Source organism: Cydia fagiglandana, chromosome 3 (genome assembly GCF_963556715.1).
Source record: "Cydia fagiglandana chromosome 3, ilCydFagi1.1, whole genome shotgun sequence".
Classification (NCBI taxonomy): Eukaryota; Metazoa; Arthropoda; class Insecta; order Lepidoptera; family Tortricidae; genus Cydia; species Cydia fagiglandana.
In genome coordinates this window covers 113158-129089 of record NC_085934.1, presented here as the reverse complement: position 1 = coordinate 129089, position 15932 = coordinate 113158, and the positions used below count along the sequence as shown (strand labels likewise).

The 15932-nt window shown below is 37.9% G+C and overlaps 1 protein-coding gene and 2 non-coding genes across 3 annotated transcripts in view; 2 read left to right on the top strand and 1 right to left on the bottom strand.

Annotated features, from left to right (window-relative positions):
- LOC134680473 (galanin receptor type 3) overlaps positions 1-15932 on the top strand; it is a 116126-nt gene that overhangs the window by 84029 nt on the left and 16165 nt on the right. The window lies entirely within an intron of this gene.
- Trnah-gug (transfer RNA histidin (anticodon GUG)) lies at positions 8869-8940 on the bottom strand. The gene has a single exon. It is a non-coding gene; the product is annotated as a tRNA-His (tRNA).
- Positions 9632-9703, top strand: Trnah-gug (transfer RNA histidin (anticodon GUG)). Its single transcript has one exon. It is a non-coding gene; the product is annotated as a tRNA-His (tRNA).

Sequence of the window (15932 nt, the reverse complement as noted above, 5' to 3'; positions counted from 1 at the left end):
CAATATTGGTTTAGGCTGCGAGTTCAGGAGGAGCAGACAATACTCTGGATACAATACTTATTACATTTTCAATTAGGTACGGAGGAAATTTGCAACATTAAGGGGACAATTTTTTAACCACCTTCAAAAAAAGGAGGAGGTTATTGTAGAAAACCTACTCATCAGACAGAAGTTTTTGTGACAAAAACGAGTGTTTGAGAAAACAAACATCGATAAATATGTTATCGATAAGTCATAGGTAGATTCATATTTAAAATGTGTAAGTAACTTCTACTTACTGTAGTTCAATAATGCAAATCAATCACAAAACGGTACATAATTTCTTTATTACTTATATTTAGTACTTAAAAATTAAAACGTAAATTGTAGTATACAGTGCCAAAAGAATAGAAAACTACCAATATATCAAAAGAGAAGAAGATATCGAACGTGTTGTGTATTTCGCGGTAGCTATTTCCTTATAAAATGTAATAAATATCTAAGTATAACGTTACGGTAACATCGATAACAGACATGTCTATATTTCATTTTGTCAATCACTTTATTTTGCCACAATAACTACACAATAACTATGAGTAGCAGACATAGATGTCTGCTACTGATATTAGGGAGTTTAAAGCATTTAGGGAGAGCCGACTTCCAAAACAAACATCACTGACGCCTCTTAAAATAAAAATGTCACTTTTGACACTAACATATCTAATCCATATCGTATCTAGCCGTAATATTTGACGTATCTTAAAGTTCGAATCGGGCCGTGAGTCGAGTCTTAATGCAGAGGACTCAAAGAACTCGATTATTATATTACTCGAGATAAATATGAAGATTCATAACGTTTACAATAGATTTTTTGAAATAGGTTTGTAGGTCATCCCTTTATCGGGTTCCCGTGGCCGAAAGGGATTGCATCCTGCCGTGATATATCAATAGGTTGTAGGAATTGTTTGATCATTCAAATGATCGCGATCCGTCCCTTTCGATAGTATTGTGATCGGCTTATGGATTCCCCTATATAATAACTAATAACCCATTTAATCAAGAATAGTTTAACTAATCGATATATCAAGGAATCGCTTTATGAAAAAATAGCCGAAAATAATATCGGAGTGGTTTCCACAAGATGGTCAAAGGCAGCAAGGTGGTCAGTTTAAAAGAGAATAGGGAGAGATGATACTTATCAAGAAAAATGTTATCGACAGGAAGGAATGGAATAAACTTGAAGAGGCGAGAGAAGAGGTGTCACAAGATGTAACAGTTGAAATCAGCTCCACTGGTACTTCACCGGGTCGCAACAACGTAGGCATGAAACTGTTAATATTTAACCTCAGGGCGCCTTTACTGGGTTGTAATGTAAATGAAAAGAAGTAGAAATTCTGGAGAAAGTCTTTATTCACACTGGGTCACACAGCTACACTTTTATTGTCCACTGACGTTGAGTTAAAGTTCAAATTAAGTTTTTAACTAACCTGGATTGTTCCTAAAGCACTTGCGAACACTCTTTATTTATTACACATACGGAATCCACTACGCAGACGCCGATGCCTCCAGGAAGCAGGTCCAGGGTTAAGTGGTGACGTGGATGACCAGCTCGGACACCAGATGCCGGCCGGAGCTCATCCCTCGAAATCGTTGTCAGGTCAACCTAAGGACCCCTACAACAAGGCAAAACCCAGCTGTAGAACCAAAGAAATCTTGCAAAGCCAACGTGTGCTAGACATTTGAGGTTATAAAACAGTACTTACAGTTTTGGGATTTTAAGTGTTCATGAATGCGACGACTTCTCCAGTTTTATTTTATATTTAACATGCTAACTAACGTTGAGGTAACTTTAAATGCCAGGTTTGCGGCCTACAAATATCTTTTAACTTCATTTTGGAATTTTATAATTCAGCGCTCTTCTGGTCACCTCGCCGTTCGTATCGAAAAAGGCAGCATCCTCTGTGATGCGCCCCTATCACGGTTGCGGGTTACACCTGAACTAATTACTTATCTAATTCGCTAAATTCGCTTGCGCACGAGTTGGGTTCATAGGTGAGCCTAACCGTTTTGTGAAGCACACAGAGAGGGCGTTCTTATCAATAACTAAATTTGTTTATATTTATTTAATTTATGTATTTATCTTAAAGATTGTAATATTTATGTTACACATCCGTTCAACTTGGATTAAAAAGTTTTTCGTAATGAATAAACTTTTTACTTAAGTTGTTGTTTATACCTATATATTTATATTTATTTAAGCTATTCTATGTATTTATTTATTTCTAACATTACCGCTAAAAGTCTAAACTTATTGTAACCTAATGGTTGTGTTCGGCAGACAGTGAACATGCGATACCACCCGCCTGAACGCGATACCTATCACTAATATTTATTTTCGTTAACTAAATATTTAAGAACAGTATTTATTCTAATCTACTAATTTTAATAAATACTTATTTATTTATCTATGACGAGTACCAACCCATTTTGAGTGGTTGGGCTCATAAAACTCTATAGTTGTGTACCTACCAAGGGTTAGGTACAGAAACTACACTCGACGGTCAATATAAGGAAACAAGCCTTACCTTACTTACACATCCTAGCATTGTGTATAAGTATTTACCGAGATTAATTTCTTCGTTAAGTAAAATTGGATCCAATAAATTAAAGTATTAATTAAGGGTAACACGTGTTTTTTAATTAAGTATTAAGTTTTGGTAACCTTATCGGTACCTATTTTTAAGTTAAGAATTATCGTAAAGTACCTACTCACTCCATTTCTGGTACTATTACTTCAAAGGTTCTGCATAAACAAATATGTCTAGTTATATGCACACAAATGTGGCATGTTTACGTCTTAAGCTAACTGAATCAGCTGTAGTCGATAATAACAGATTGCATTCCATTCTTATCTCTGTCACAGCTTACTATTTACCAAAGGGTTCACTAGTGATTAATTTGGAAAACACATTCATACATCATATCTTTCAGTCTGCGTCTATTATTATATTCTACTTATGGGATGTCATCTTGTTTCAGAATATCTTTGACGTGATAATCTCCCAGATTTTTACCATCCAGTGTTTTTAAAGTGTAAACTAGTGGTGATAATTTTGCAGTGATCACACATTTTTGAAATTTAGGTGCTAATTTAGCCGTAAAATTTTTTGGTGCACTAGATAAGTAGTGAGTACGTTTGTAAACTATTTGACCTATCTTGTACTCAACATGGCGTTTTCTAAGATTGTAATGCCTAGAGTTTTTGTCATGGGATTCTTGTATATACTTTTGTACTTTTTTAAATATGGTTTCTAATTCCTTTAAGCTTTTACCGTACGCATCAGGATCTCCCACTGTAACTTCTGACCTAAGGATGGGCTGTTCATAGTTTAAGTGATGTAAATTACCTTTACTAATGAACTGTCTGCCGTGAACGAGAAAATAAGGTGTGTGTTTTGTGGTTTCGTTTGCTGCGGTATTAAGTGCACATTGTAATTTAGTTATGTTTTCATCCCATCGTCTATGATCGTTACCTACATAACATGCGATACCACATACCACGTTCCTTATCGCTCTTTCGGCCGCATTTACCTGAGCATGGTATCTAGGATTCGCGTATATATTAGGAACTTCGTAACGGTGTAGCAATTGTCTAAATTGAGAACTTACAAATTGTGGGCCATTGTCAAAGTAAATAGTTTTACAAGCACCATGAACTAGAAATATTTTATCTTCTATATACTGAGCTACAGAAGCGCCTGTTGCTTTCCTTATAGGATGCAACATGACATACTTGCTAAAGTAGTCGGTACAAACTATTAAGTAGGTATTTCCTTTTTTTGAGGGTGGAAAAGGGCCAAGTAAATCTACACATATGGATTCCCAAGGTTTACTGCATTCCTTAGGATTTCCCATTAAGCCTGGTCTCGCCGTATTTACGGGTTTATACATTTTACAAATCTCACAGCTACCGACATAAGATTTAACATCTTTATACATATTTGGCCAGTAATAATGAAGGCTTAAACGTTTGTGAGTTTTAAAAATTCCTAAATGGGCACTAGTGGGATCATCATGACATTTTTTTATGATATCTAATCGATCCTCTTGAGGTATGACTAGCTTCCAATCGTACTCGCTCGTCAGCTGGTATTTACTTTTAGTGTGTCTAAAGAGTTTACCTTCGGTAAGTAGGTAGTTAGGATGAGCGCGCGGGTTAGATTCACATTTACTGACCATATGATTATACCAGCTGTCGCTCGAGGTCACCGACCCTATCGCTTCAATCTTAATACGACTAAGTGCGTCCGGTACTACGTTAAGTTTTCCTTTACGGTGTTCTATATCAAAGTGAAATTGGCTTAGACGCATACTCCACCTTGCCAGTCGCCCAGTGGGATTAGTAAGTTTATAAAACCACAAAAGCGATGCATGGTCTGTAACGATTTTGCATTTTTGGCCTTCGACGTATTGACGGAACTGTTCCAACGCAAATATGACCGCGAGAAGTTCACGCTCAGACGTACTGTAGTTGACCTCGTTTTTATTGAGCGTTCGACTGCAATATGCAATCGGGTGTTCAACATCATCATATGTCTGCGTTAGAACGCCACCTATGGCAAAAGAAGACGAATCACTGTGGATTGTAAAAGGTAAATTAAAATTGGGACACTTTAGTATAGGAGCAGTAACCAACGCGGTCTTTAAGTGGTTGAACGACTCCTCAGCTTCCTTCGACCATTCAAATGGAACATTTTTGCTTGTTAGTTTACTCAGTGGTCTAGCAATTTTAGAAAAATTATTAATAAATCGTCTGTACCATCCTGCCATTCCTAAAAAACTATGAACCTCTTTCCCCGACGACGGGGTTGGGTAATTAAGTATTATGTCAATTTTTGAAGGATCCATGCGTAAGCCATGTCTATCTACGAGGTATCCTAAGTATTTTAGCTCTTTCCTACAAAACTTAGACTTATCCATGTTTATAGTGAGATTCGCATTTTTAAGTTTATTGTACACTCTATGCAAAAACTCGACGTGTTCTTCAAAAGTGCTCGATATTATAATAATGTCATCTTGAAAACAAAACACTTTATTGTCGAATTCGGCCCCGAATATTTTATCCATAAGTCTTTGCATAGAGGCCGACGCTCCTACTAGACCAAAACACATTACATTAAATTGAAATAAACCTCTTCGAGGAACCGTGAAAGCTGTTTTTTCAGCTGAAGTCTCACTGTCGAACGGTATCTGCCAATATGCAGCTGAGAGATCTATAGACGAGAGATATTTCGCATCTCTGAGTTGATCTAATATGCTCGTAATGTATGGTAATGGATAGGCATCAGGCTTAGAAATGGAATTGAGCTTCCTACAGTCTAAACACAGCCTTAGATCGCCGTTCGGTTTTTCAACCATAACTACCGGGCTATTCCAACCAGACTGAGATGGTGATACTACCCCTAAACTAAGCATTCTGTCAAGTTCTTTTTCTAACGCTTGTTGTTTGACAGGAGACAAAGGATAGTACCTCTGTTTGATTGGTTTACAGTCACCTGTGTTGATTGTATGAGAAGCTAAGTTAGTGCGACCTAATCCTACTTTAGTAGTATTAATTGAGTCGAATTTCACTATTAAGTCGTCTATTATCCTCTTTTGCTCTGCTGACAGAGACTCGTACTCTTCTAACCCATTGTTTGACGAAATTGATTGGATGCATGAGTCTACATTTGACCCGTAGTCTAAGTCCGATTTAAGCTTTTCGATTAATTCATCTGCTAAGTGAAATTCTAACCAAAAGTCCCATCCCAATATTATTGGAGTTGTTATCGTTGGCATTACGTGAAAGTTAATGACCTTAAACATGTTATTGAATTGTATAGGCAGAGACATATAGCCAATACGATTTAAGTTCGTACCGCAGGCAGTACTAGCATGATTTTCAATTTTAGAGGGATTAAATTTAAAACCATATTCTAAAAAATTTAAGTGTGAGTTTGCCCCTAATACGGAGCCAAACGAACCTGAATCAAGTAATCCATAGGCCTCTAAGTCCAATATATTAAGTTTTAAATGCGGTCTATTATCACTAATACGTTTTTTAAACAGGACCTCCTCAACATATTTCGCACGCGTATTCTTGTTATGTACGGTCGAGGTGAGTAGTCCCGGTGTAACTAGTTTTTTGGACTAAGGCTACATTCACACTGCGGGCGTTTCACACCCTTTTTACCACACTTGAAACATACTATCTCCCTAGATTTACATTGATTAGTGAAGTGATTTGCACCATTACATCTAAAACATTTTTTTGAAGACTGATTTGACGTTTTTGGCTCGTTAAGTGCAGAAACTTGTTTACTAAATGACTTAGATGCCGGTTTAGTATGCATATCTGATGTAATTCGGAAATTGCTGAAGTTAGGTTCATCAAATTGGTCCGCACGTGCGCGTGCTAGTTCCAGTTGTTTACAATAGTACTTTAACTCCTCTATTGTAGTTATGTTGTGGAGTGCCAGGTGTTTAATGTACTCCGGGCGGATATTATGCATAAGTATACCTAATTGTTCGTTACTAGATAAAGGTGTAGTAAGCCTCGCAAACATTCCCTGCATGATAGACAAATAAACCACTATTGTCTCTGACTTAGACTGAGTGCGCTGCCTAATTTCCTTGCCTAACTGATAATCTAAATCAGGTGTATCGAAATCCCTCTGTAGGGCTTCTAACAGCTGTTTATAAGTATGAAAGTTACTTTTGTTGTTTCTATACCAATAAAGCACTGATTTGTCAAGTAAATCCGAGAAAGCTACAAGCATTTGCTTTTCTGTAATATTCCTGGCCTGCCTAAGTTCTTCTAATCTTTCAACAAATACTCGCACACATGTGGTTCCATCGTATTTTAAGTTGAGTGTATTTAAATTAATCGGCTTCTCCCTAACGTATACGACTTTATTTTCCTCGCCCTCGTTCGAACGGGGCATCTGTGTATCCTCATATTCACTGTCTGCCTCACTATCATCAGGATCTACAATACTTAGAATTTTTACTAACCTACTCCGCAAATTTTCTAAGTCAGTATTGCTTTCTGAAATCCTAGCCAACCTATCTATGAGGTAGTTAGCACGTCGTGACAGCTTTACAAGAAGTCTTCGGTCACCTACCTTGCTGGGTTCCGGAAGCTCTGATTCTAAACGCGTGACCTTCGGTGTGCAGAGTTTGAGCTCCGACGCTGCATCTGGCGTTCCAGCCGGTTCACCTTTCATGCTCCCCCTTCTGGCTAGTTTGAAGACTTGGCGGATCTGCTTCCTCAAGGCATCCACGTTCACATCACTATCTGTGGATACACCAAGAACACCAAGTTCATACACCAATTCATCTTTATGCAAACAGTCAATATACTTTTGGATAGACATTTTATATTAAATCTAATACAGTTGTTTCTTAGTCAAAGGTATGTAAGGAAAAGAAAGTTAAGTTGAGATTAAGTATTTAAACAGTTAAAAATGTAGAAAATAATTACCTTATATACCTGAAACTATTATATTGTTACTATACTTATTATACAACAGTAGTACTTTGTTTCAAATCAAGACGAGTTACAGTTCCTTCCACGTGGCTAACCTCTCACTATTAAATTTAAGCGCGTTATTTTAACACTTGAGTCCAATATTTGTAGTTAATCATTTATCATTACAACACAGTTTTTAAGGCCAAACGGTGGGCAGCCACTTTGTAACAGTTGAAATCAGCTCCACTGGTACTTCACCGGGTCGCAACAACGTAGGCATGAAACTGTTAATATTTAACCTCACGGCGCCTTTACTGGGTTGTAATGTAAATGAAAAGAAGTAGAAATTCTGGAGAAAGTCTTTATTCACACTGGGTCACACAGCTACACTTTTATTGTCCACTGACGTTGAGTTAAAGTTCAAATTAAGTTTTTAACTAACCTGGATTGTTCCTAAAGCACTTGCGAACACTCTTTATTTATTACACATACGGAATCCACTACGCAGACGCCGATGCCTCCAGGAAGCAGGTCCAGGGTTAAGTGGTGACGTGGATGACCAGCTCGGACACCAGATGCCGGCCGGAGCTCATCCCTCGAAATCGTTGTCAGGTCAACCTAAGGACCCCTACAACAAGGCAAAACCCAGCTGTAGAACCAAAGAAATCTTGCAAAGCCAACGTGTGCTAGACATTTGAGGTTATAAAACAGTACTTACAGTTTTGGGATTTTAAATGTTCATGAATGCGACGACTTCTCCAGTTTTACTTTATATTTAACATGCTAACTAACGTTGAGGTAACTTTAAATGCCAGGTTTGCGGCCTACAAATATCTTTTAACTTCATTTTGGAATTTTATAATTCAGCGCTCTTCTGGTCACCTCGCCGTTCGTATCGAAAAAGGCAGCATCCTCTGTGATGCGCCCCTATCACGGTTGCGGGTTACACCTGAACTAATTACTTATCTAATTCGCTAAATTCGCTTGCGCACGAGTTGGGTTCATAGGTGAGCCTAACCGTTTTGTGAAGCACACAGAGAGGGCGTTCTTATCAATAACTAAATTTGTTTATATTTATTTAATTTATGTATTTATCTTAAAGATTGTAATATTTATGTTACAAAGATACGCTAGACACTAACACAGCAAAATTAATGTATGATAAATAATAATTATCTTGGTCTGCAAATTTAAAAAACAACAAAACATTTTGATCAATCTGTTTGGCAGATGCATGTCTATAAATATAATGTCAGTGCCACTTTAAGTTGATATGCGTGATGGAGCAGATTTTCAATATGGCAAGAATTTAACGTGTGAAAAATTTGCACTAGAAAATGGCAAAAAAGATGCTCCGCCGTGACAGTGACATCTGTCACTGCCGTGACCAGGATTCGAACCTGGGTTACTACGGCCACAACGTAGGGTCCTAACCACTAGACGATCACGGCTGTCGGAGCTGTGGTGGTACCATCGAAAAACCCAACTGCTTTCTGACTTAAGACGACTTGTCCATTAAAAACGTTATTTATTTGCATTGAATTAGGGTACATATTGATTCGTTCGCACTTTTATTAAGTTCCGCGTAAATTGGAGCACTTTCATTCTCGTTGTCCAAGCGCAGCACTTGCGAAGTGCCGTGGTCAGCATGCGCGGGCGCGGGCCACTTAGTACTCTGTCACTTGCTTTTTTTATGAATAGGTACTATAGTTTTATTAAACTAATAAACAATAATTACAAATTATTTAATAAAATTTAATCTTAATCTGAATAAATCTAATCTGAGCTTATCAGGTACGACATACTCCAAATAACTATAAATTAATGTAAATGAATGTAACTGATATTAGAAAGAATGTAACAATAGCTACTACAGTCGAAAGTTTTAATTTATGACTTATGACCCATTTTGTACCTTGTCACGGTAGCATGAGGTCTCTAGCGACTTTATTATTGATTGTCAGTTGTCACTCAGTGTGAGAAGGTACGATATGGGTCATAAAATTAATACTTTTGTCACTGCGGCACTTGCAATAGTTGCAATAGGATTATTTGTCACCAAATACATTGCATAATGATTTGAAAAGTGCTCTCATTGTGAGTGCGACGGTTATTTTCGCGGTGTCGGTCACAGCTCCGACAGCCGTGATCGTCTAGTGGTTAGGACCCTACGTTGTGGCCGTAGTATCCCTGGTTCGAATCCTGGTCACGGCAGTGTACACACTGTCACGGCGGAGCATACTCTTAATTTTATTATTGATGATTTATTCAAACCCAGGTACATAAACAACAATCCGGCCATAAACTGTTTAGACGACAATGGTCCACTCACTTGAATTTTTAGTCGCTATTGGCGACATGTTTCGGGCCCTTCGGGGGTCCTTCCTCAGGCTCGAGTGCTCGAGGTGCGAGTGTTGTCGTCGAAACAGGTAAAATTTGTCTCACGAAAGATTAATATCGATTAATAAGGCCATAAGTTTGCTGAGACGCAGCTATTAGGCGAGACAGTTCCGTGCAGCGCAAGGCAGAGCTGATTTTGTATGTGTACATATAGTATGGAACGTCCTGTAGCTAAGCACAGTCGCACAGTGCGTGTAAGTCGAGTCAATACCTACTTCATTTTAGTACTAAAAGTAAAATCAATCGAAGAATATCTTAACTAAGCGAATACAAAGGTTTAAGGTGCGACTAACCTTACTTCATAATGAAAAATAACGAAAAAGTAGCATGTATTAAATGAATGAGAAACAAAAAGAAAAAATGTCTAGACGAAAATATGAAGTTGAAAGCGCGAGAAGAACCCAGCGCACATTGGACAAAGTTAGCATATTTCGTGAAACTCCGAGATAATAAGCGGCCCGTAGCCGTGGAGCTATCTTTACTGCGACCACAGTCAAATATAGAATAACCAGTACTTTTAACATATTTTTTATGCACAACAACGACAATCTATATAGCGTAGGGCGGAACTTCTTATAAACGGGCACCGCAGATTATTTAGCCTGCAAGTCCAGCAACTCAAGTTCGTTACCGACCCTATGAAAGTAAGGATTTACCTACTGTGCTCACAGGTTAAGGGACAAGTGTAGTGTAGTGCAGGCCCCTCACAGCCAACATTATAATAATAATAAATCATTTATTCCAGACAACATCGATCCATAGGTATACATTTAAGATAAAATTAAAATATATTTAAAAAATTAGGTATAGGTATAACATAAAGATTCTTGACTAGACATTACAATTAAATTAAACTTAGCATTTGATAATAAATAATAAAATTCATTGATTATTAAAAGATTAAAATGTAATACTATAAAAAACACTGTAAATCTATGCGCAGTCCAATTTAATTAAAATGTCAAAACCTAAAACTAAAATCAATAAAAACAGGTATATAATTTATAGATCCATGACTAGACATTAAAAATAAATTAACCGAGCATTTGATAATTGATAAAAATAAAATAAAATTAAAAATAAAATTGATAAGCAATAATAAAATATAATAAAATAATAAAATTTATATCTGAGATTTCATTTAAATATTAAAATTATGCGCAGTCAATTTCAATTTAAAATGTCATGACATAAAAAAAAAAAAAAAAAAACTATTCTTAAGTTAGGATAAAGTGGGAACATGGAGACTATCCCAGTGCCTTGCTATAGGACAATCTAGCCTATTAGCCACCAGACTTAGGATGCTGTTGGAGCTCTCACGTACGCGGCGCATAAGGGAGGCGGTTCGTTTTCGTATTATGGCATGAAAACCATCTACTCGCGTATCCGCAAACATACCCGAAGCGCTACAGAACTTAGGAAGACCCAACAGCATCCTAAATATGTTATTATACTGAACGCGCAAGGCGCTGACTGCCCTCTGGGTATAGTTGACCCACAGGCTGCAAGTGTAAAAGGATTGGCAATATGCCTTAAACAGAGTTATCTTAACTTCCTTTGTACACCGAGCAAACCTGCGAACCACCATGTTACCCCGGACAGCCAACGCCCTGCGCTCCCTCTCAACGTCTAGATCATCCGAGAGGTATTCCGTGACCCAATGACCCAGGTACTTGAAATTCTTGGTCCTATTCAGAGGTATTCCGTACAGCGCGATTTCCGGTACCCTGTCCACCTTATGCTCACGCGGCTGGAAAACAACAACCTCACTTTTAGCCACATTGTACCTAAGTCCGTGAGTCACAGCATACTCCTCGCACTTACTCAAAAGTTTTCTGATTGCACATACAGAGGGCCCCAGCAGCACCATGTCATCCGCGTAACTAATATTGTTGACCATTTCCCCGGCAATCGCACATCCAACTCTGGTACTGCTGAGATCCTCTATGAGCGCATTGATGTACAAGTTGAAGAGACGCGGCGAGGTTAACCCCCCCTGCCTCACCCCGCACCTCAACCTGTACTCATCAGAAAAGGCATTGCCCCACTTGACCACATTTGTTTGGTTGTTATACCAATAATCAAAAACACCTATTACATCCTCCGGTACGTCTGTCTCTGTACGAAGCTTATGCCAAAGAAGGTCGTAAGACACCATATCAAAAGCTTTTGATAGGTCAAGAAAACAAGCGTAAACTGGCGTTTTCCTATCGGTGTAGTATCGGACAGTATGCTTGAGACAAAGGATTGCTGTTTCAGTTGATAACCCTGCTCGGAAGCCAAACTGGGCATCGTGCAGCTTAAGGTATTTACACAATTGTCGATCAAGCAAACTGTCCAACACCTTAGCTACCGTGGTCGCTAATGATATGGGTCTATAGTTGGCCTTATCAGACGGATCCCCTGTTTTGTTTTTGATTATTGGTACAACCACCGTTTTCATACACTCCTCAGGCAAATACGAGTGACGCAGAGCCAGGGTGTAAAACAACGCCAACACGCGCGGCAGGTGCACCCCGGCATGCTTAAAATGCTCCACACTAATACCGTCATGGCCAGGAGATTTACCTCTGGTCATATTTCGTATGACCGAAGCGACCTCTGACGCATCAAACTTCATGGGCGTCCCAGCCCCACCGGCGACACCTGCCCTTGCCTGAGGAACATTAGAAACACAATTTAGCGGCTTAACTAAAAAACTGTCCCTAAACATATTAGCCACGTCAGTGGGCTCACTAAGACCATCGACATTGAGAGGGATACACGGTCTGGGGTTAAGTTTGTTGGTCTGTTTCCAAAAGTTTCGAAAGTCTTTCTTTGCATGCTGACAGGCTAGAACATCCATCTTTATCCGATCAGCGTTGTCCTGGCACCACTTCAACCTGGACTTAAAAATGCGCTTGGTTTCCGCCATCCGCTCATATAAGTGCCCATTCGACGGCTTACCATGCGAGACCCATAGCTGAAATTGGAGCCTGGCCTCTTTGTGATAAGGATAAACATATTTGTTCCAACCTACTACACACTTTCTTTTTATTTTGCTGTTACTACCAGACCCACACACACTCTCTTCGGCCGCATACTTCAGCGCGTTAATAATATCATTATACATTATACATTATGTACCTCTCTTTGGGAGTATTGGCACTCTAAGGTAATCGTCATCAGAAATGCTTATGTACATATAGATAACCAAAGTATACAACTTAAGTAAAGTCATATATATTTTTAAAATAACATCACTCCACCCTGTGGAGTTATTTCATCCATAGAAAACCGACTTCAAAAACCGTTGTCCGCTCCGATATATGTAGATGTAGTGGCGACGGTGCCCTATTGATATTCCGAAAAAAATTACGCCGATTTTTGTTTCGCCGACAACGATTCGCCGACGGGTTCTTTGGCAGAGTAACGATTGGCCGAATCTTATTAACGCATAATAGTCATTTGCGAGAGTAGTCAATAAGCAGAACATTGATACGCATATTTACTATTCGTAGAATAATCATTTAGTATAGTCATAATTACCCGAGAAACCATTGGTCGAAACACAATAGGTCGAATGTTCATTTGGCATTAATATTTTCTCTAATTTATTACTTTACTAAATTAACTTTCACATACTCGTAGTATTCATTGAAATTGATAAAAAAGCAGTTTAGGTTAGTTTAGAGCTGCACCCTTAAGAAAACGAACCGTTGCTGGAAAAGTGAGTTAGGTTGGGTTAGAACTGCGACCCCTAAGAAAACGAACTGTTGCCAGAAAATTGGCTTAGGTTAGTACTACGACCCCGAAAAAAAACGAACATTTTCCAGAAAAGTTGGTTATTAGGCTAGGTTAGAACTGCGACCCCTAAAAAAATTATTCTTTCCAGAAAAGCAGATTGCGTTTTGACGAATAACGACTCAATAAATAAAAATTTTGGTAAAAACCGGATTTATAAGAAGTAACTTTTCTACAGGTCCATGAACCTGTGAAATGAAATTACATGAACAAATTGTCCTTGAAACTAAACCAATGTTTAAATTTTTTGGTAAACCATAACTAATCCGAACTAAAATTATTTGAAGTAAATATTGTGTTAAAGATTTTGCCATTTGAAATAACTTGAATTTTTTTCTGTGAAACAAAAATCTATAGAAAAACTTGCCGGCAAAACAAAGCTAAACCATATAAATATAATAATTCTTATAAACCATAATTTACTTAAAAAAGGATAATATTTTATTTCATCCTTTTGGATATGGGTTTTCTTTATTTCTGCTATTTTCTGCTTATTTCTTCTAAAAGTTTTTGTTTCGAAAATAACGACTTATATATAAAATGTGAAACGTTATTCGACTAAACATTGCTTAAACGAAACGATTACTCTGCTAAATGGAAATCGTCCAATAATAGTTACTGCTAATTTACACAAAAGCGAACTGAACGGTATGTGAACCAAGAGTCTACGTAACGTTAGTCGACCAAAAGTTACACTGACAAATAAATGACTCTGCGAAACGATGTTCGGCGAATCGTTTTCGGCGAATCGATGATCTGCTAAAAGTTTTTCGGAGAATCATTAGGTACCCAGTGGCGACTGTACAACAGAAAGTTTGTGTATACACGATACCTCAAAAGCAAAGCATCTTATGTCACTTTTCTATTTGTCATTCGACTTCAAAAAGGATAAAATAAAATATATAGCGATGCAAAAGCTATGCTATAAATTCTCTACTCTACGATTGTAGCTACTCGTACAGATATGTATGAAATGCAAGCTGTAAAATATTCTTGTTTACCAATTGAATTTGGCTCTTGGATTGAAAGATTTGTGTTGTGCGAAATAACGGTACGAGTATTATTGAGGCCTATTTTAAAAATATTTTAAGGTGTGGAATAAGTTTGACCGCTATGTGTGTCTGTACTGTCTGTCTGTAACACCGTAGTTCTCAAACTGGAAAACCTAGCTTCTTAGGCGCTTTATGAAAATAAGTTCATCCGGTCATTGTGTTGGGGTTTGTTTAATATGAAGTTGAGTCACATTCATAGAAAGAGACCTACGCAGGTTTTCCAAAACACAAGTTTGATGAAATGGTCTAGTATGTTGCTACAAGGCTATCTTCATATAAAAATAAATTTAACGTTCTCAAACCGCATCTCAGACTTAAAATACTGGTTCAACTAACAGTTTAGACCTAACGTAGTGTAATACAATGAGCGCTGGGTGTGTTGGTGTGGGTGATATGACTGGCAGCTTTTACGACGTTCATTTGTTTCCCCCTTATTAACGCCCCGCCACCGCCACCGCTGGCCTAGACCCCTCTGTACTACGTACCTACGTCCGTGGATGTTACTCGATAATTAATCATTTTTACGCAAATTACTACTACGTTGAGATTACTTATCACATGACGTAGAGTTTTAGGCGCGCTATGGACTCTGGATTAAAGTCCGAGACACATACATATCATAAACCGTATACTTATATTACTTATGCGTTAAAAACCCGCAAATTACAACAAGGATAACTACTATGCGATAGCTCGTTTCTGCGAAAATGTTATTATTGCGTAATAATAACGATATCAGTTAAATGATAACCAGGAATTCGTACAAATACCAAAGATTATGTAGGAATTAGCTATTTAAACAAAAAAGCAAATTTATTATCATTTTTAATTTTAGAAACATGCTTTTTAAAAGTAATGCAAAATATATGGCCATAATAAGATGATACCTAATTAACCCCCTATTTTTATTACAAAGGATTAATCACTGTTCTTTTTATTTTACAAACGGTTATAAACAACACCATTACCTTACCACCACCACCTTATACCATTACCTTGATTGATCAATAAACCATTATAACCTGGCGGGTTTTCCCGGGCACCCGGCGCCCGGCCCCCGGTGTTCAGAACTGAAATCAAAGAGCCCCTATTGTCCGTCACGGATATCGGTAATGAGGTAGCCCTTATGTACAGATAACAATAGATTGCTATAGTCATTGCCCACGTATATGTATGTAGATAACAATTAAGATTGCTCTATAGTCATT